Source organism: Orcinus orca, chromosome 4 (assembly GCF_937001465.1).
Source record: "Orcinus orca chromosome 4, mOrcOrc1.1, whole genome shotgun sequence".
Taxonomy (NCBI): domain Eukaryota; kingdom Metazoa; phylum Chordata; class Mammalia; order Artiodactyla; family Delphinidae; genus Orcinus; species Orcinus orca.
The window spans coordinates 138,912,511-138,932,654 of record NC_064562.1 but is presented as its reverse complement, the minus strand read 5'-3'; the positions used below and the strand labels follow the sequence as shown (position 1 = coordinate 138,932,654).

At 37.7% G+C, this 20,144-nt stretch overlaps 1 pseudogene; it reads right to left on the bottom strand.

Annotated features, from left to right (window-relative positions):
• Positions 1-19,190: 19,190 nt before the first annotated feature.
• Positions 19,191-19,930, bottom strand: LOC101282041 (oxidoreductase HTATIP2-like; annotated as a pseudogene).
• Positions 19,931-20,144: the final 214 nt, after the last annotated feature.

Genomic DNA, 20,144 nt, shown 5'->3' with positions numbered 1-20,144 from the left:
ATAATAGTCATCCTCCTTAACATGAGTGAGGTGGTATCTCACTGTGTTTTTAATTTGCACTTCCCTGATGATTAGTGATGTTGAGCACGTTTTCATGTACCTGTTGGCCATCTGTATGTCTTCTTTGGTGAAATTCAGTTACTTTGCCCATTTTTTAATTATTTTTTTGTATAATTGCTATTGAGTTATACATATTTTGCTTAATAACTCAACCAGATAGATGGTTTGCAAATATTTTCTCCTACTATGCAGGCTACCTTTTAATGTTGTTTCCTTAGCTGTGCAGAAGCTTTTTAGCTTGATGTAGTAGTCCCACTTGTTTATTGTTGCTTTTGTTGTCTGCGCTTTTGGTGTCATATCCAAAAAATGATTTACAAGACTATTGTCAAAGAGCTTATTCTCTATATTTTCTTCTAGGAATTTTACAACTTCAGGTCCTCTATTTAAGGGTTTAATCCATTTTGAGTTGAATATGTATGGTATAAGAAAAGGATCCAATTCATTTTTGTATGTGGATATCTGATTTTCCGAACACCATTTATTAAAGAAACTATCCTTTCTGTATTATGAATTCTTGGCACCCTTGTCAAAGATTACTTGACTGTATATGCCTGTGTTTATTTCTAGGCTCTCTATTCTGTTCCATTGATCTATGAGTCTATTTGTATTCCAGTACCATACTGTTTTGATTACTATAGTTTTTAAAATACATTTTGAAATAAGGTAGTATGATGTCTCTAGCTTTGTTTTCTTGCTCAAGATTATGTTGGGTGTTTGTAGTCTTTTGTGGTTTCATATAAATTAAAGGGACTTTTTTCTATTTGTGAAAAGTCTGTAGACCTCTGGGTAGTATGGATATTTTAGCAATATTAATTCTTCTAATCAATGAACACAGAGTATATTTTTATTTATTTGTGGTTTCTTTATTTCTTCCAGCAGTGTCTTATATTTTTGTGTGTAGAGATCTTTCACCTCCTTTGTTAAATTTATTCCTAAGTATTTATTCTATCTTTTCCAGTTTTATTGATATATATAATGATGGACATACACAGCACTGTATAAGTTTAAGGTGGATAGCATAATGATTTGGCTTAAATATATCATGAAATGATTACCTCAATAAGTTTAATGAATATTCATCATCTCAAACAGATACAAAATTAAAGAAATAGAAATTTTTTTTCCTTGTGACGATAACTCTTAAGATTTACTATTCTTTTTGATGCTTAATATGTTCTTCTAGTTCCTTAAGGTGCAGATTAAGGTTGTTTATTTGAGATTTTTATTTTCTTAATGTAGGTATTTATTGCTATAAACTTCCTCTTAGAACTTCTTTTCCTACATTATGTGAGTTTTGGTGGGCTATGTTTTCATTTTCATTTGCCTTAAGATACTTTCTGATTTCCTTTTTGATTTCTGCTTCAACCCATTGGTTGTTCAGGAGTGTGTTGTTTAATTTCCACATATTTGTGAATTTTTAAATTTTCCTCCTATTATTATTTCTATCTTTACACTACTGTGGCTAAAAAAGGTACTTGGTATGATTTCAATCTTCTTAAATTTGTTAAGGCTTATTCTGTGGTCTAATGTAGGATCTTTGTGTACTTGAGAAGAATATATATAATGTAACTAATTTTTTAATTTAATGTAACTAATTTTTAATTTAATTTTAATTTTTTCAATTCACTGATCTATATGACTATCCTTATGTTAGCATCACACTATTTTGATTATTGTACCATTGCAGTAAGTATTAAAATCCGGAAGTATAAGTCATCTAACTATTTTTCAAGATTGTTTTAACTATTCAAGTCCCTTGAATTTCCATAGGAATTTTAGAATCAGGTTGTCAATTTCTGCACAGAAGTCAGCTGAGTGAATCATTTGGTGTTGTATCTCAAAGCATGCAGCTATGGGAATATGCACATTCACTCTGAGATGACAATGGTTTTAGCAGGGCTTTTAAAAACTGTTTCTTTCTCTGATCTCTCTATTAAACTATCTTTCCCATTTGGTATTACACTCAGTTCCATTAACTAATAGTTAGTTGTTTCACTGTTTTTGACAATGCCTTGGAGCATAAACAATTCCCTAGTCTGATCCAATTAAATTTGGGCCCCTTTTGCAGAAGTAGTTTTTGAGGTCAGTCTTCAAGGTTTGTTTTGATATCAAAAAGGCTTTACTTAGCTGTCTCTTTCTCTGGTTCTTTTTGGTAAACTAGCCTGCCTACAGTTTAGCTTATTTCTCTCATGGTGCTGCCATATTTCTTTTAATTGCTAACAGCCAAAATCTCTATTGTTTTCAAGAGCACTGTTAGGCTTGAATTTCCCCACACTGTTCTAAATAAAATCATTTCTTTTTGTGGAAAGTTTGAGTTCTATGTTCTTATGGCCTGTCTCTTCCCCCTGGAAATAACCTCTGTGCCACTTCTTCTGAGCTGGAAGTGGGAATAATGGCCCACTTGGTTAAGCTTGTTATTCTTTATTAAGAGGAACTAGTATTTTTGAGAGCATTATTAGGCATGAACTTCCCATGAAATCAGCTCCTTTGGGGAGATCTTTGATCTCTCTTTTCTCACAGACTGCCTCTCCCACCTAGCCAAAATCTTTGGCCAAAATCTCTGAACCACTACTCTGGGCATTGGGTGGGGTGGTAGCCTGTTATCTTTCCTGCTTGCCTCTACCAGTATGGAAACCTCTACCCTATAAGCCAGCTGGGGCAAAGACAGTCAAGGCCCTATTAATTTTGGCTTGCAATGCCTCTAGGCAGGGCCAAAGGTAGACCCTCTTTAGACAGGGTATAACCTCTATACCCTATAGTTAAATAGGGTAGAGTCTCTATTCTGTAGATAGGGGCTGGGTTGAATAAGGAAATGCTTGGACTTTTTTTTTTTTTTTTTTGCAGTACACGGGCACTGTTGTGGCCTCTTCCGTTGCGGAGCACAGGCTCCGGACGCGCAGGCTCAGCGGCCGTGGCTCACGGGCCCAGCCGCTCCGCGGCATGTGGGATCCTCCCGGACCAGGGCACGAACCCATGTCCCCTGCATCGGCAGGCGGACTCTCAACCACTGCGCCACCAGGGAAGCCCAACCCTTGGACTTTGACCAGGATCATCGGGAAACTACCCTCTTCAAATTGGAGTTAAAAGAGTTGAGAAATCAAAAGAGACTTCAGAAACCTTATAATAGGTTGAGTTTTATTTAACTGAGAATACCAAGGAAGGCCCTGGAATGTCCCATATTGTTTGTATTGATGTTTTATTCATAGGCATATAATGTAAATTTTGGTCAGTTATATATATGAGTAAATTATCTAGGAAATTTCGGGGCTTTCTGTATATTAAAATGACACACAGGAAGATGGCAAGTTACTTCTATCTTTAGATATTATAAGAGGAATATGATTACCAGAATTGCTGCATCCATCATTAAATCCTGAGAGATGATAACCCAAGAGGAAGCATATTAGCTGGGAATGATAGAGGAGAATGACTGGAAATGGCTTTCATGACATTAACACTTTCTGAGTGGCCCTTGACTCATTACAGGATATAATATGTTGCCATTGAATAAGCCAATAGATTTGTATTTACCCCTTACTTGCAGCCAAAACATTTCGATAAAGAAGGGGGAACAACATTTTCAGTATATCTATGGTTGATGGAAACATCGGAACTATGAGGAATAAAACAAGGTCATAAAATTTGAAGAGAAAAGAATGAAAGGAGCTATAGTAGGGGAGAAGTCAAAATGGTAGTTAAGAAACAGAGCAAGTGAGATCTCTTAGAACATGTTATAGAAGTCTGTCCTTATCAAAAGGACAGAAAGAACTGACTGGAAGATTTTAGGCAAAGAAGGATATTCAGATTTGTATTTTGACGATATTGTTCTGGCAGAAATGCAGAGAATGTATTTGCAACGTAGAAACAGAATGTGTGTACAAATAGAGCAACTGAAGGTAAAGGGATGCAAGGGAGACATAACTGTAGCTGGGATTTTGAAATATGCAGTAGAAGTAGAGCAAAAATGTCTAAGCAGTAACTACAATAAAACATTTGATGGATTGGGTTAATGGACTAGACTCTGAAGGGTGTCAAGAATGATAATTATGTTCTGTTCCTTCAGTGGAGTAAACAGTGGTACTATTTACTAAGATAGTAAACAATGGAAGAAAACCACACAGCAGAATAGGGGACAGATTGTGAGTTAAGTGAAGAATTCAGTGAAAAGGTGCATGGGAAGATCTATATAGACAGATTCTCTATATCCAGGTGACAATTAAAGCAATGCATGAGAATGAGATGGCTAAGGGCCCAGCGTTGTGCCTTGAAGGATGCCAACAACTGGCTTTATAGAAAACGAAGAGGCAAGAGAGAAAACAGTAAGATAGAAGCCAAAAGATTACTGTGTTAGTTAATCCAAAAAGAAAATGTGCTTTAAAAAGGAGGTTGAGGAGGATTATGATCACACTAGTTCATGTAAAATTATAAAACAGAATGCATTTAAAAGTAGATGGAGATTCGAAATAGAAAAATAAATTATTCAATTTGGCTGAAATTCCAAATTCATCTTTAGAACAATAGATGATTTTATATTACAATCTGAAATGCAAAAAATAAATGTGGGACAGAACCAACTAAATATATATTACATTCATCAAAAATGTCTAAAATATCTGAAGTTTATCCTAAATAATTTAATAAGTATTACCACAGAAAATCATATATCCATTCCCTAAAAATGATCAAAACAAGCCTCTCCAAATTAAGAGTACCTAGAGGATTATATAGCTGTAATTCTAGCATTTGTGAAGGATTTTATGTTGTTATTTACTAGATGATCAAATGAAAATGTGAATTTGTCATAGAAACTCATGTCTGGAACTAAGAATGCACGACTTCTTGAGAATTACAGCACTTCCCCACACAATAGTGCTGCATGCAATCTGAATCCTTCCAGGAGCTTAATTCAAAAATATGGTTTTAATAAACAACATAGTTTTACTAGTTTTAGAGTACAGCTAAAATCCAATTTAAATTCAGTGGGGCTATTGTGAGTTTTGTAAACTACAATTTTCTATCAAGTGGAAATAACCATTTTTGTAGACAAGAATTTAAGATTGGGGTTTGCTAATGAAAAGTCATGAACTCCAGGAAAAGTTTGGAGGTGTTTGTTAGATTGATCAAACTTGTGGATGGTAAGTTGCAACTCCGCTATCTTGCATTTCAGGAGAAAAACAATGGCTGTGCTAGCTTGCAAAAATGTATGTGCAACTCCAGTTATTCTCTAAACAATTATTGTGTGGGCAATAATTGTTTTTTTAAATAACTTTCTCATGATGTCATTTTCACATATTTGAACAGCTATCCAAAACTTATAAAAATTTTTCATTGCTGAATTATTTGAATGAGTAAAATCTGTACTAGATTTGTGAGACATTGTTTTAAAAATGCTGGTCACAAACACAATCTCTCCTATCTAAACATCAATAACCAAAGAAAAGTTTTTTCAATCACTTTATTTCAAATAATACACTCCTTAGAACTACATTCCAAGACAAACTATGCATGAGTATTAGATCAAGAGAGAGAAAAACTTCTGTATGAGAGGCAGTATAAGAATCTGTTTCAGGGAGTGACCTTCAAGATGGTGGAGAGGTTAAGATGTGGAAATCACTTTCCTCCCCACAAATACATCAAAAATACATCTACATGTGGAATAACTCCTACAGAACACCTACTGAACGCTGGCAGAAGACCTCAGACTTCCCAAAAGGCAAGAAAATCCCCATGTACCTGGGCAGGGCAAAAGAAAAAAGGAAAAACAGAGACAAAAGAATAGGGACAGGATCTGTACTTCTGGGAGGGAGTTGTGAAGGAGGAAAAGTTTCCACACACTTGGAAGCCCCTTCACTGGTGGAGATGGGGGTGGGCAGAGAGGAAGCTTTGGAGCCACGGAGGAGAGCGCAGCAACAGGAGTGCAGAGGGCAGAGTGGAGAGATTCCTGCACAGGGGATCAGTGCTGACCAGCGCTCACCAGCCTGAGAGGCTTGTCTGCTCACCCACCGGGGCAGGCAGGGGCTGGGAGCGGAGCCTCGGGCTTTGGAGGTTGGATCCCAGGGAGAGGACTGGGGTTGGCTGTGTGAACACAGCCTGAAGGGGTGTAGTGCGCCACAGCTAGCTGGGAGGGAGTGAAGGAAAAAGTCTGGAACTGCCTAAGAGGCAAGAGACCATTGTTTCGGGGTGCGTAAGGAGAGAGGATTCAGAGCACCACCAAAACGGGTTCCAGAGATGGGAGCAAGCCGTGGATGTCAGCGCAGACCCCAGAGACGGGCATGAGATGCTAAGGCTGCTGCTGCCACCACCAAGAAGCCTGTGTGTGAGCACAGGTCACTATCCACACCTCCCCTCTCAGGAGCCTGTGCAGCCTGCCACTGCCAAGGTCCCGTGATCCAGGGACAACTTCTCTGGGAGAACACATGGCATGCCAAGGGCTGTTGCAACATCACGCTGGCCTCTGCTGCTACAGGTTAGCCCTGCATTCCATACCCCAACCTGCCCCAGCCTGAGTGAGCCAGAGCACCCTAATCAGCTACTTTAACCCCATCCTGTCTGGGTAGGGAACAGATGTCCTCAGGCGACCTACATACAGCGGTGGGGCAATCCAAAGCTGAACCCCAGGAGCTGTGCCAACAAAGAAGAGAAAGGGAAATTTCTCCCAGCAGCCTCAGGAGGAGCAATTTAAATCTCCACAGTCACCTTGATGTACCCTGCATCTGTGGAATACCTGAATAGACAACGAATCATGCCAAAATTGAGGTGGTGGACTTTGGGAGCAACTGTAGACTTGGGGTTTGCATTCTGCATCTAATTTGTTTCTGCTTTTATGTTTATTTTAGTTTAGTATTTAGAGTTTATTATCATTGGTAGATTTGTTTATTGATTTGGTTGGTCTCTTTTTTATATATATATATTTTTTCCTTTTTCTCTTTTTGTGAGTGTGTATGTGTATGCTTCTTTGTGTGATTTTGTCTGTATAGATTTGCTTTTACCATTTGTCCTAGGGTTCTGTCTGTCTGTTTATTTATTTATTTACTTTTGTATAGTTTTTAGCGTTTGTTACATTGGTGGATTTGTTTTTTGGTTTGGTTGTTCTCTTCTTTCTATTTGTATTACTTTTCTATTTTTAATATTTTTTTTTTAGTTTTTACTTTAATAACTTATTTTATTTTATTTTACTCTTTCTTTCTTTTTTTTTCTCCCTTTTCTTCTGAGACGAGTGGCTGACAGGGTCTTGGTACTCCGGCCGGCTTTCAGGCCTGAGCCTCTGAGGTGGGAGATCTGAGTTCAGGACATTGGTCCACCAGAGACCTCCCAGCCCCACGTACATCAAACAGTGAAAGACCTCACAGTGATCTCCATCTCAACGCTAAGACCCAGCTCCACTCAAAAGCCAGCAAGCAACAGTGCTGTATACCCTATGACAAACAACTAGCAAGAGATGAACACAACCCCACCTAACAGAAGAGAGGCTGCCTAAAATCATAGTAAGTTCACAGACAGCACAAAACACACCAGCAGACGTGGTCCTGCCCACCAGGAAGACAAGATCCACTCTCATCCATCAGAACAAAGGGACAAGTCCCCTTGACCAGGAAGCCTACACAATCCACTGAACCAGCCTTATCCACTGGGGGTGGACACCAAAAAATAATGGGAAATACGACCTGCAGCCATGAAAAAGAGACCCCAAACACAGTAAGTTAAGCAAAATGAGAAGACAGAGAAATACACAGCAGATGAAGGAGAAAGGTAAAAACCTACCAGACTGAAAAAATGAAGAGAAAATAGGCAGCTTACCTGAAAAAGAATTCATAGTAATGATAGTAAAGATGATACAAATCTTGGAAATAGAATGGAGAAAATGCAAGAAACGTTTAACAAGGACCTAGAAAAACTAAAGAGCAAACAAATAATGATGAACAACATATCAATGAAATTAAAAATTCTCTAGAAAGAATCACTAGCAGAATAACTGCAACACAAGAATGGATAGGTGACTTGAAAGATAAAATAGTGGGAATAACTACCGCAGAGCAGAATAAAGAAACAAGAATGAAAAGAATTGAGGACAGTCTCAGAGACCTCTGGGACAACATTAAATGCACCAATATTCAAACTATAGGGGTCCCAGAAGAAGAAGAGAAAAAATAAAAAGTGGACTGAGAAAATATTAGAAGAGATAATAGTTGAAAACTTCCCTAATATGGGAAAGGAAATAGTCAATCAAGTCCAGGAAGCACAGAGAGTCCCATACAGGATAAATCCAAGGAGAAAGATGCCAAGATACACATTAATCAAATTATCAAATATTAAATACAAAGAAAAAATATTAAAAGCAAAAAGGGAAGAGCAAGAAATAACATAAAGGAATCCCCATAAGGTTAACAGCTGATCTTTCAGCATAAACTCTGCAAGCCAGAAGGGACTGGCAGGACATATTTAAAGTGATGAAAGTAATCTACAACCAAGATTACGCTTCCCAGCATGGATCCCATTCAGATTCGACAGAGAAATTAAAACCTTTACAGACAAGGAAAAGCTAAGAGAATTCAGCACCACCAAAACAGCTTTACAACAAATGCTAAAGGAAATTCTCTAGGCAGGAAACACAAGTGAAGGAAAAGATCTACAATAACAAACCCAAAACAATAAAGAAAATGGCAATAGAAACATACATATCCATAACTACCTTAAATGTAAATGGATTAAATGCTCCAACCAAAAGACATAGACTGGCTGAATGGATACAAAAAGAAGATCCGTATATATGCTGTCTACAACAGACAAAATTCAGACCTAGGGACACATACAGACTGAAAGTGAGGGGATGGAAAAAGATACTCCATGCAAATGAAAATCAAAAGAAAGCTGGTGTAGCAATTCTCTTATTAGACAAAAAAAACTTTAAAATAAAGACTAGTAAAAGAGACAAAGAAGGACACTACATAATGATCCAGGGATCGATCAAAGAAGAAGATATAACAATTATAAATATTTATGTGCCCAATATAGGAGCACCTCAATACATAAGGCAAATGCTAACTGCAATAAAAGGGGAAATTGACAGTAACACAATAATAGTAGGGGACATTAACACCCCATTTTCACCAACGGACAGATCATCCAAATTGAAAATAAATAAGGAAACATAAGTTTTAAATAATACATTAAACAAGATGGGCTTAATTGATATATATAAGACATTCCATCCAAAAACAACAGAATACACTTTCTTCTCAAGTGCTCATGGATCATTCTCCAGGATAGATCATATCTTGGGTCACAAGTCAAGCCTGGGTAAATTTAAGAAAATTGAAGTCATATCCAATATCTTTTCCAACCATAACACTATGAGACTAGATATCAATTACAGGAAAAAATCTGTAAAAAATACCATCAAATGGAGGCTAAACAATACACGACTTAATAACCAAGAGATGACTGAAGAAATCAAAGAGGAAATCAAAAAATACCTAGAAACAAATGACAATGAAAACACAATGACACAAAACCTATGGGATGTAGCAAAAGCAGTTCTAAGAGGGAAGTTTATAGCAATACAATCCTACCTCAAGAAAAAATAAACATCTCAAATAAACAACCTAACCTTACACCTAAAGCAATTAGAGAAAGAAGAACAAAAAAACCCCAAAGTTAGCAGAAGGAAAGAAATCATAAAGATCAGAGCAGAAATAAATGAAAATCAAATGAAGGAAACGATAGCAAAGATCAATAAAACTAAAAGCTGCTTCTCTGAGAATATAAAGAAAATTGATGCACCATTAGCCAGACTCATCAAGAAAAAAAGGGAGAAGACTCAAATCAATAGAATTAGAGATGAAAAAGGAGAAGTAATAACTGACACTGCAGAAATACAAAGGATCATGAGAGATTACTACAAGCAATTATATGCCAATAAAATGGACAACCTGGAAGATATGGACAAATTCTTAGAAAAGCACCACCTCTGAGACTGAAGCAGGAAGAAATAGAAAATATAAACAGACCAATCACAAGCACTGAAATTGAAACTGTGATTAAAAACCTTCCAACAAACAAAAGTCCAGAACCAGAAGGCTTCACAGGCAAATTCTATCAAACATTTAGAGAAGAGCTAACACCTATCCTTCTCAAACTCTTCCACAATATAACAGATGGAGGAACACTTCCAAACTCATTCTACGAGGCCACCATCACCCTGATACCAAAACCAGACAAAGATGTCACAAAAAAAGAAAACTCCAGGCCAATATCACTGATGAACATAGATGCAAAAACCGTCAACAAAATACTAGCAAACAGAATCCAACAGCACATTAAAGAGATCATACACCATGATCAAGTGGGGTTTATCACAGGAATGCAAGGATTCTTCAGTATACACAAATCAATCAACGTTATACACCATATTTAAAAAATTGAAGGAGAAAAAACATACGATCATCTCAATAGATGCAGAAAAAGCTTTTGACAAAGTTTAATACCCATTTATGATAAAAAACCCTCCAGAAAGTAGGCATAGAGGGAACTTACCTCAACATAATAAAGGCCATATATGACAACCCCACAGCCAACATCATTCTCAATGGTGAAGAATTGAAACCATTTCCACTAAGATCAGGAACAGGACAAAGTTGCCCACCCTCACCACTATTATTCAACACAGTTCTGGAAGTTTTAGCCACAGCAATGAGAGAAGAACAATAAAAGGAATCCAAATCAGAAAAGAAGAAGGAAAGCTCTCACTGTTTGAAAATGACATGACACTATTCATAGAGAATCCTAAAGATGCTACCACAAAACTACTGGAGCTAATCAATAAATTTGGTAAAGTAGTAGGATACAAAATTAATGCACACAAATCTCTTGCCTTCCTATGTACTAATGATGAAAAATCTGAAAGAGAAATTAAGGAAACACTCCCATTTACCATTGCAACAAAAAGGATAAAATACCTAGGAATAAACCTAACTAAAGAGACAAAAGATCTATATGCAGAAAACTATGACACTGATGAAAGAAATTAAAGATGATACAAACAAATGGAGAAATATACCATGTTCTTGAATTGGAAGAATCAACGTTGTGACAATGAGTCTACTACCCAAAGCCATCTACAGATTCAATGAAATCCCTATCAAACTACCAATAGCATTTTTCACAGAAGTGGAACAAAAATTTTCACAATTTGCATGGAAACACAAAAGACCCCGAATAACCAAAGCAATCTTGAGAAAGAAAAACAGAGCCTGAGTTATCAGGCTCCCTGACTTCAGACTATATTACAAAGCTACAGCAATCAAGACAGTATGGCACTGGCACAAAACAGAAATATAGATCAATGGAACAGGCTAGAAAGCCCAGAGATAAACCCATGCACATATGGTCACCTTATCTTTGATAAAGGAGGCAAGAATATACAATGGAGAACAGACAGCCTCTTCAAGAAGTGGTGCTGGGAAAACCAGACAGCTATATGTAAAAGAATGAAATTAGTACACTCCCTAACACTGTACACAAAAATAAACTCAAAATGGATTCAAGACCTAAATGTAAGGCTAGACACTATAAAACTCTTAGAGGAAAACATAGGCAGAACACTCTATGACATAAATCACAGCAAGATCCTTTTTGACCCACCTCCTAGAGGAATAGAAAAAAAAACAAAAATAAACAAATGGGACCTAATGAAAGTTAAAAGATTTTGCACAGCAAAGGAAAGTATAAACAAGATGAAAAGACAACCCTCAGAATGGGAGAAAATAGTTGCAAACGAAGCAACTGACAAATGATTTATCTCCAAAATATACAAGCAGCCCATGTAGCTCGATATCAAAAAAACAAACAACCCAATCCAAAAAAGGGAAGAAGACCTAAATAGATATTTCTCCAAAGAAGATATACAGATTGCCAACAAACACATGAAAGAATGCTCAACATCATTAAACACTAGAGAAATGCAAATCAAAACTAACATGAGGTATCACCTCACACCAGTTAGAACCGCCATCATCAAAACATCTACAAACAATTAATGCTGGAGAGGGTGTGGAGAAAAGGGAACCCTCTTGCACTCTTGGTGGAACTGTAAATTGATACAGCCATTATGGAAAACAGTATGGAAGTTCCTTAAAAAACCTAAACATAGAGCTACTATACAACCTAGCAATCCCACTGCTGGGCATATACTCTGAGAAAACCATAATTCACAAAGAATCATGTCCCACAATGTTCATTGCAGCATTATTTACAATAGCCAGGACACGGGAGCAACCTAAGTTTCCACCGACAGATGAATGGATAAAGAAGATGTGGTACATATATACAGTGGAATATTACTCATCCATAAAAAGAAACAAAATTGAGTTATCTTCAGTGAGGTGGATGAACCTAGAGACTGTCATACAGAGTGAAGTAAGTCAGAAAGAGAAAAAGAAATACCGTATGCTAACACATATATATTTGGAATCTAAAGAAAAAAAATGGTTCTGCAGAAGCTAGGGGCAGGACAGGAATAAAGATGCACAGGTAGAGAATGGACTTGAGGGCATGGGGAGGGGGAATGGTAAGCTGGGACAAAGTGACAGTAGCATGGACATATATACACAACCAAATGTGAAAAAGATAGCTAGTGGGAAGCAGGTGCATAGCACAGGGAGATTAGCTCCGTGCTTTGTGTCTACCTAGCGGGGTGGGATATTGAGGGTGGGAGGGAGACACAAGAGGGAGGGGATATGGTGATATATGTATACATATAACTGATTCACTTTGTTATACAGCAGAAACTAACACGCCATTGTAAAGCAATTATATTCCAATAAAGATGTGAAAAAAAAATAAGAATCTGTTTGAGAACTTTTCTTTCTGGGTAAAAATCTCATATTTAATTTACAAGATATATGACCTTGGGCAGTTACTTACTCTCCCTTTTCCTTAGTTTTCCTATTTACAAAATCTGGATAATAAGTATAACTTTATCTTATGACTATTGTGGAGAATAAATATGTTGGTATTTGCAAGAAGATAAAATAATTCATTGCATATAGTAAATACACAATACATATTAGATATTAATATATATTAAAATACAGGTGGGATATACAGATGTATACTTTTTAAGATATTCAAGTCTTTTAGTTTCCTTAGTTTGCTCTGCAAGATTTCAGAGCATGTTTCAGTGTATGTTTGTGTATGTGTAAGTAACTCTGTATGTCTATTAATAGATTCATTGCTAAGTTTGAAACAGAATTATTTTTCTGCTGTATCCAAATTGGCAAAGGGCTCAAAGTTGAAGACAATGCATGTTAAGTGAAGAGAGACTCTAAATTTAACGTTCTCAGAGTTGCCCAGCATATCTGCCTTCATGGTTTGCAGAGCCTCAGGCAAATATATTTTAGGAGGCTTCTCTTTCTATAAACAATTTGATTAAAAATGTATCACAAGATATATGATCCCTTGTGAGATATACTGATTTATCAATGATGAATTAATTAATGGCAACTCAGTGGTACTTGCATATTTTATGGCCAATGAGTGCATGGTAAGAGTTTTCTAGTGTCCAGACACCATTTCTTCCTACTCAGTTCTAGGAACCATCTCTGTATTCTTCATTGTCAAATGCATTGTTAGTGGCTAATGTCATATTTCCTATCATGAGGAGCAAGGCTATTATTACTCCCAATGCCGTGCTCTTAGGAAACCATTTGTGTAAAACAATTAAGATCTTCTTGCTTCTTCAGCTCCTTATCAATTTTTATTTATTTTTTAAAAATGCTGTTTACCTCATTACTCATGATACTGCATCATCCTTCAAACAGCCAATGACTATCAGCTTCCAATGGCTCTCTAATGGCTGTTATTGTGCTTTGTTGATGATACCCACAAATGTAAGTCTTACCCAGATGTGCAGGAAGACAAGAATCATAATTTTCTTTCTAGTCATGTTAAATTTACCACTTGGAGTATTATAGGCTAAATACAGTATGATATTCATCTTCTAATGATGACTTCTCTTGAACTATTTAAGTTATAGTCACTACATTCTTAAAATGTGATTTCTTTCCATGTAAACTGCAAACCTTCCTTCTACACAGTGCTGTCAGTGGGGTAGACAGTCAAGGGTCCATGGGCAAAAGTTCCATTTATACAAGGAAACTTCCACTTCTAGTTTTCATAACTTAAGATTTATCAGTTGAAGCATGAGGGGGTACCAATGAGAAGTGTCTATTGATGTTGAAGAGCAACTATCTTCAAAAAAACTCAGAGGAGATTGCCAATGCCATCCTTGAAGGATTGTCTGAGCTGGTGGAGTGACTGCCCTGGGTGCCAGTGCCTGGGGATGCACAAGATGAAGAACACATGTTACTACCCCAACTGCCCTTGGGTGCTGTAGAACATGGGTGGCACCATGGGTGGCACCATGGTTAGAGCACTGGCAGCTGAGCGCTAATGCCCAGGCTTTATATGGCTCAAGCCCAAAGGTAATCAGACCACTGTTAACTCAGAGTCTTAAAATTTTCCTATGTCCGATGTGACTGAGACTCACTCAAGATCAGCATGTCAGTACCATCCTGGTAGCCCCATCTAATGCAATCCCATGAGACAAATACCACCTTAGTCAGTAGGTGTGGCCCACTTACCATGCTGTGCTCCTGGACTAGAAACCATCCAGGACCCTGGGGTAATCCTATCAGCTTGAGTCTCAGAGCTCTTGGGGCATCTGGTAGACCCCATGCTTGGGATAAAGAGATGGAAAGTTCCCAGGAAGGAGAGAAACAAAGACATGGGCTCAGGGCACCCTGCCTGGATAGCACTGCCAGCCCAAGCTGATCCCAATCACCAGGGAGAACACAGAAAATTTTGAAATAGGTGCTTCTAGAGACCAGAATTCACACAAGGCAAGATCCAGGCTTGGAGTGCCCTGCCCAGACAGCATGGGAAGGCACCACAAAGTACAGCTCCTCCTTGACCCCCCCACCCCCCCAATCAGCCCTGGGAAGGAGTGCTGCCTACCTTTTACCTACAGGGTAGAGATTTACTGAGAAAGAATTCATTGACAAAATTTAAGGAAAAGAAAACACACAAGGAAAGCAAAGTTCTTCTTCCCCCTCAAGTCAAGTGAGGGTAGCTCTAAGAGAACCCCTTAGAAAAATATGGGAGATGTATGCAAGATGAGGAGCCTGAAATCTCACACCTCAGTGAGCTCTTCAGGTGATTCTAATCCATGCTAAACCCTGAGAACCACTAAGGAGAGGATTGTTGTGACTCACAGTTTCAAATATTTTGGTTCCCTAAGGTCATATTTCAGAGGAAGAGTTGCTGTTTTAGACTATCTTTTCCTGATGTCAATAAACATTTGAATCATTTAAATCCCCTTTCTCTGATTTCATGCTTTCATGCTTTACCAAGACAACTTCTGATTTCATTTGGCTTCTATATCACTTAAAAGGCTACAAACTGCATTTAATGAAAATTTCCAATTCAAACAGAATTAACAACAAAAAAGGTATCATCAAATAAATGAATGAATGATTGAATGATAGAATGGGGTAGCTTTCAGAGTTGGTTAACTGGGTGGCTCAATAACACCATCAAGGGCCACATTTCCTTTTTTATTCTCACCTTTGTTCTTATGTTTCCAAAATGGTTATAGCATCCCCGGCATCAGTCATAACTACAAAAACATCCTTGTGCATATATTTTAAAGAAGTTTCACAGCTGAATTCCAGAATTGTATCAGAGACCTAAGCCTAACACAATCACTGTCAAGGATATTTGAACCACCACAATTGGGTTAAAACAATTAGGAATCATTCTCTGAGCTGTGTTGGGAAGAGGGTGGCAAGTGTGAAGCAATTTGATGTAAGCCAATTTCTTGCAATAAATCTCTTAGTATCCATCTCCTACTGGTTCTATGTCTCTGGTTGAAACCTGACTAGTATGCTTTATATCACAGATATTCACTAAATTAAATTTTATTAATTGTAAAGTACATTATAAATATCTTCCCTGGTAACCCCTACCTCACTTCATGATCTCATTAAAATATACATAGAAAATCCATTTCATATCAGGGTATATCATGCTGTGATATTAATTGGATATACTATGAATTAAAAAGTGATTATAATAGTTAATATGTAACTATAAAATGGGTCTTTCACCAAAAGCAAATATTCTAGGCAGGTTCCTTTCTAGCTATACATTCATTCGTTCATATGTGAAAAACACTGGATATTAGTAGACCTCAAAACATACATGACAACTAAATATGAATATCACTTTGCTTCAATTAGAAAAAGGCAAATTGGTTTGCTGATATTTGATTTAAATGATTTCTGTTTTCTTTCTGGTACTGAGAGAAAATATTTTGCACATAGCTGATATGTAATAAACATCTGCTTATTATTAGAAAATTACATATTTATTTTGCATTCTATTTTGCAGAAATTCACTGATGGCAGTCAAAAAGCTATTTTTTAGAGAAGTCATTGATCAGTTTTCATTATTTTTGGATATTAACAAAGAGCAACTATTTACACTGCTATTTAATGTGTAAAATTATATCTATTAAAGGACACTAACAATTTTTGTAAATTTTTTATAAAGTAAATTAACTTGATAACCCATTGCAGTATTCACGAATGCATTTTTCACAGAACTAGAATAAATAATTATAAATTTGTATGAAAACAACAAAGACCCAGAATAGCCAAACTATCTTGAGAAAGCAGAACAAAGCCGGAGGTGTCACACTCCCTGATTTCAAGCTATACTACAAAGCTATAGTAATCAAAACAGTATGGTGCTAGCACCAAAAAAGACACATAGATCAATGAAACAGAATAAAGAGCCCCCAAATGAATCCACATTTATATGTTCAATTAACCTACAACAAAGAAGAAAAGAATATACAATAAAAAGACAGCTTCTTCAATAAATGGTGTTGGGAAAACGGGACAGCTACATGCAAATAAAACTGGACTACTTTATCACAGCATATACAAAAAATAAACTCAAAATGGATTAAAAACTTAAATGTAAGATCTGAAACCATAAAACTCCTAGAAGAAAACCTAGGTAGTACAATCTTTGACATTGGTCTTAGCAATACTCTTTCAGATCTGTCACCTCAGGTAAAGGAAGCAAAAGCAAAAATAAACAAATGGGACTACATCAAACAAAAAACTTCTGCACAGCAAAGGGAACTATTGACCAAACAAAAAGGTGGATAACTGAATGGAAGAAAATATTTAAAAAGGATATATGTATTTATAAAGGGTTAATATACAAAGAACTCATATGACTCAACATCAAAAAAATATGCAACCTGCTCAAAAAATGGGCAGAGGACTTAAACAGACATTTTTAAAAGATGACATACAGATGGCCAAGAGACACATAAAAAATGCTCAACATCACTAATCATCAGAGAAATGTAAATGAAAACCACAATGAGACACCACCTCACACATGTCAGAATGACTATCATCAAAAAAGCAACAAATAACAAGTGCTGGTGAGGATGTGGAGAAATGGGAACCCTTGTGCACTGTAGGCAGGAAGGTAAATTGGTATAGCCACAATGGAAAACATTATGAAGGTTTCTCAAAAAATTAAAAATAGAACCCACCATATGATATAACAATTTCACTTCTGGGTATTTACCAGAAGAAAACAAAAACACTAATTTGAAAAGATACACGCACCCCAATGTTTATTGTAGCATTATTTACAATAGCCAAGATATGGAAGCAACCTCAGTGAATAAAGAAAAGTATATATTATATTACATATATATCTGTAATTGCTCAGCCTTTAAAAAAGTGAAATCATGCCTTTTTTTTTTTTGCCCACTGAAGCTTGAAATTTATTACCTTGCTTCCCCCAGCACACAAGTTAAGACAAATTTCCTTTGTTCCATGATGGAAATTAACAGTGTGCTCCTCTTGACTTTGACCCTTCCTTCTGCCTCTTCCTTTCCTTTTCCATAGTTTTTCAAGTGAAGCACTTTGAAATATACATTTACTGGCTATGTGAACATTTTGTGGTTAATCATTAGAGGGATCCTAGAACAATGGAGAAACCCAAACATTTCTAGTTTATTCATCCATGGCATGTACTGATCCAGCAACAATTAACTGTAACTTCCTGGAAATATACAGATACTGGATGCTCTTGCAGAGTAGTTAAAAACAGAAGCTATGGATTCAGGCTCACTTGGGTTAGAATCCTGGCTTTGCCATTTCCTAGCTTCATGCTTCAGCTTTAAGCCCTTGGGCAAGGTACTTAACCACAGTGAGCCTCAGTTTCCCCACCTAAGATATGGGGATGATAGTACTGCCTGTAAGAATTATAAGGATTGTCTGCAGGGTTAAAGGACAGACAGTATGTGTAAAGGCTAGCAATTAGCAAGTACTTGATATGTATTAGCTGCTATTCTATCATCCCATTGGCCAAAATACTTCATATTACCACCGTTACTTAGGCATTTTCTAACAATGTAAGGACACCCACGACTTATACATTTATTTTAATTCTTCTATTTAATTCTCCCATGAATTATATAAGCTCGGCTATATAATAACTTTTATTATATATTCTAAAGAAGTAGTAAAGCACAATGTTCACTTACACAATTAACATGCAGTCAACACTGGGTAACTCAGAGACACAAATGTCAACAATTTTTGTTCAGAACTCATCTGCATGATACATAAAGTCTGCACTGCTGCTGTGACTCTGCAGACAAGCTTTCAAAGCTGGCCTCCCCACCAGTGGCATCATAAGAGAAGCTTAAATAAAACAACAGATTTCTGTGCCCATACCCCCCAAGTTCTGATTCAGAAAGTCTGAGGTAGGGCCTATGAATCTCATTTCTGTGCCGAACATGAGACACCAGACCACTAAGGAGCTGCTGGATCTCTATTTTTGAAAGGCCCCCAGGGTGATTCTACATATGTAGAATCAGGCTCTAAAATGCTGATGCAGAGCACGATCATTTTTTGATTGGATCTGGGCGACTGAGAATAGTGAAACCACAGTTAAAGCACATGTTTTTTTTAGACCCTGAAATTACTGTTAGGTGATAGGTGTTGAGCCTGACACTGGAAAGCATTTCTCCATTGTGGTCACAGCTTGAGAGAGCCATCAGCTTTCCCCAGTTCGTGGATGGCCTTGTTATCCAGCAGTTCCTTCTTGTCACTTGGTCTCACTGCGTTGTTCAGCATTGCTCTAACCACAGTCATCACTGGCACAGAATGGTCGCTGGATCAGGATTCTGGTAAGGAGCCATAGAACTTCCTAACCAACCATTCACCTGGGCAAGATTCTTGCCTATCACATAATAGAACTCCAGGCCAAAATATGGAGTAACGATCAAATTTTAACTCTTCAACCCTAGCTTCCATTTCTCCCTTGACTTGCAGATATAAAAAATTGCTTGACTTGTCAGCTCCCTTAGAGGACAGCAAGTTGAAATGTTTGCACCCTCCAGCTTTTGCCAGCTCTGCAGCCTTCAGGACATAATCTCGATCAACACGAACAAATGCCTCTGCCCCAGCTTTTTGTCTGGTGGTACCCAGGCAACAGAATGCAACATCATGACCTTGAAAGGCAGAAGCGTAGTCATCCAATTTCTCAAAGTCCACCACTTCTTGATTCACATTTTTAGAAACTTCCTCGTCAAAGGTGAGCTTCCTCCGGCCAGTCAGCGTGACTTTGGAAAACAGGCTCTGCTCCAGGGTTTCTTTCAAGAGTACTCTGTCGGTTTCCCCGCTGGCACCCAAAATAAAGACGGATTTATTCTGCATCCTGAAGTCTTCCGAAGCCTCGGCAGCGCTTCTGTCTCGGCCATGCTAGAGCCGGCCCCCGGCCCCGGGTCCTCAGGATGCAGCAGAAGCAGCGCGCCACGGCCACCAGCTCGACACCGACGCCGCCACCGCCACCGCCCGCGCTCAGGGCTGCGGGCCGGGACATTTGGCCATCCCTCCAGCCCAGGGCTTTCCTCCCCTCACCGGCCTCTGTGAGGCCCCTCCCCTGTCCGCGCCTACCTGACTGTGTCAATCTTGGCATTTTTGACAACA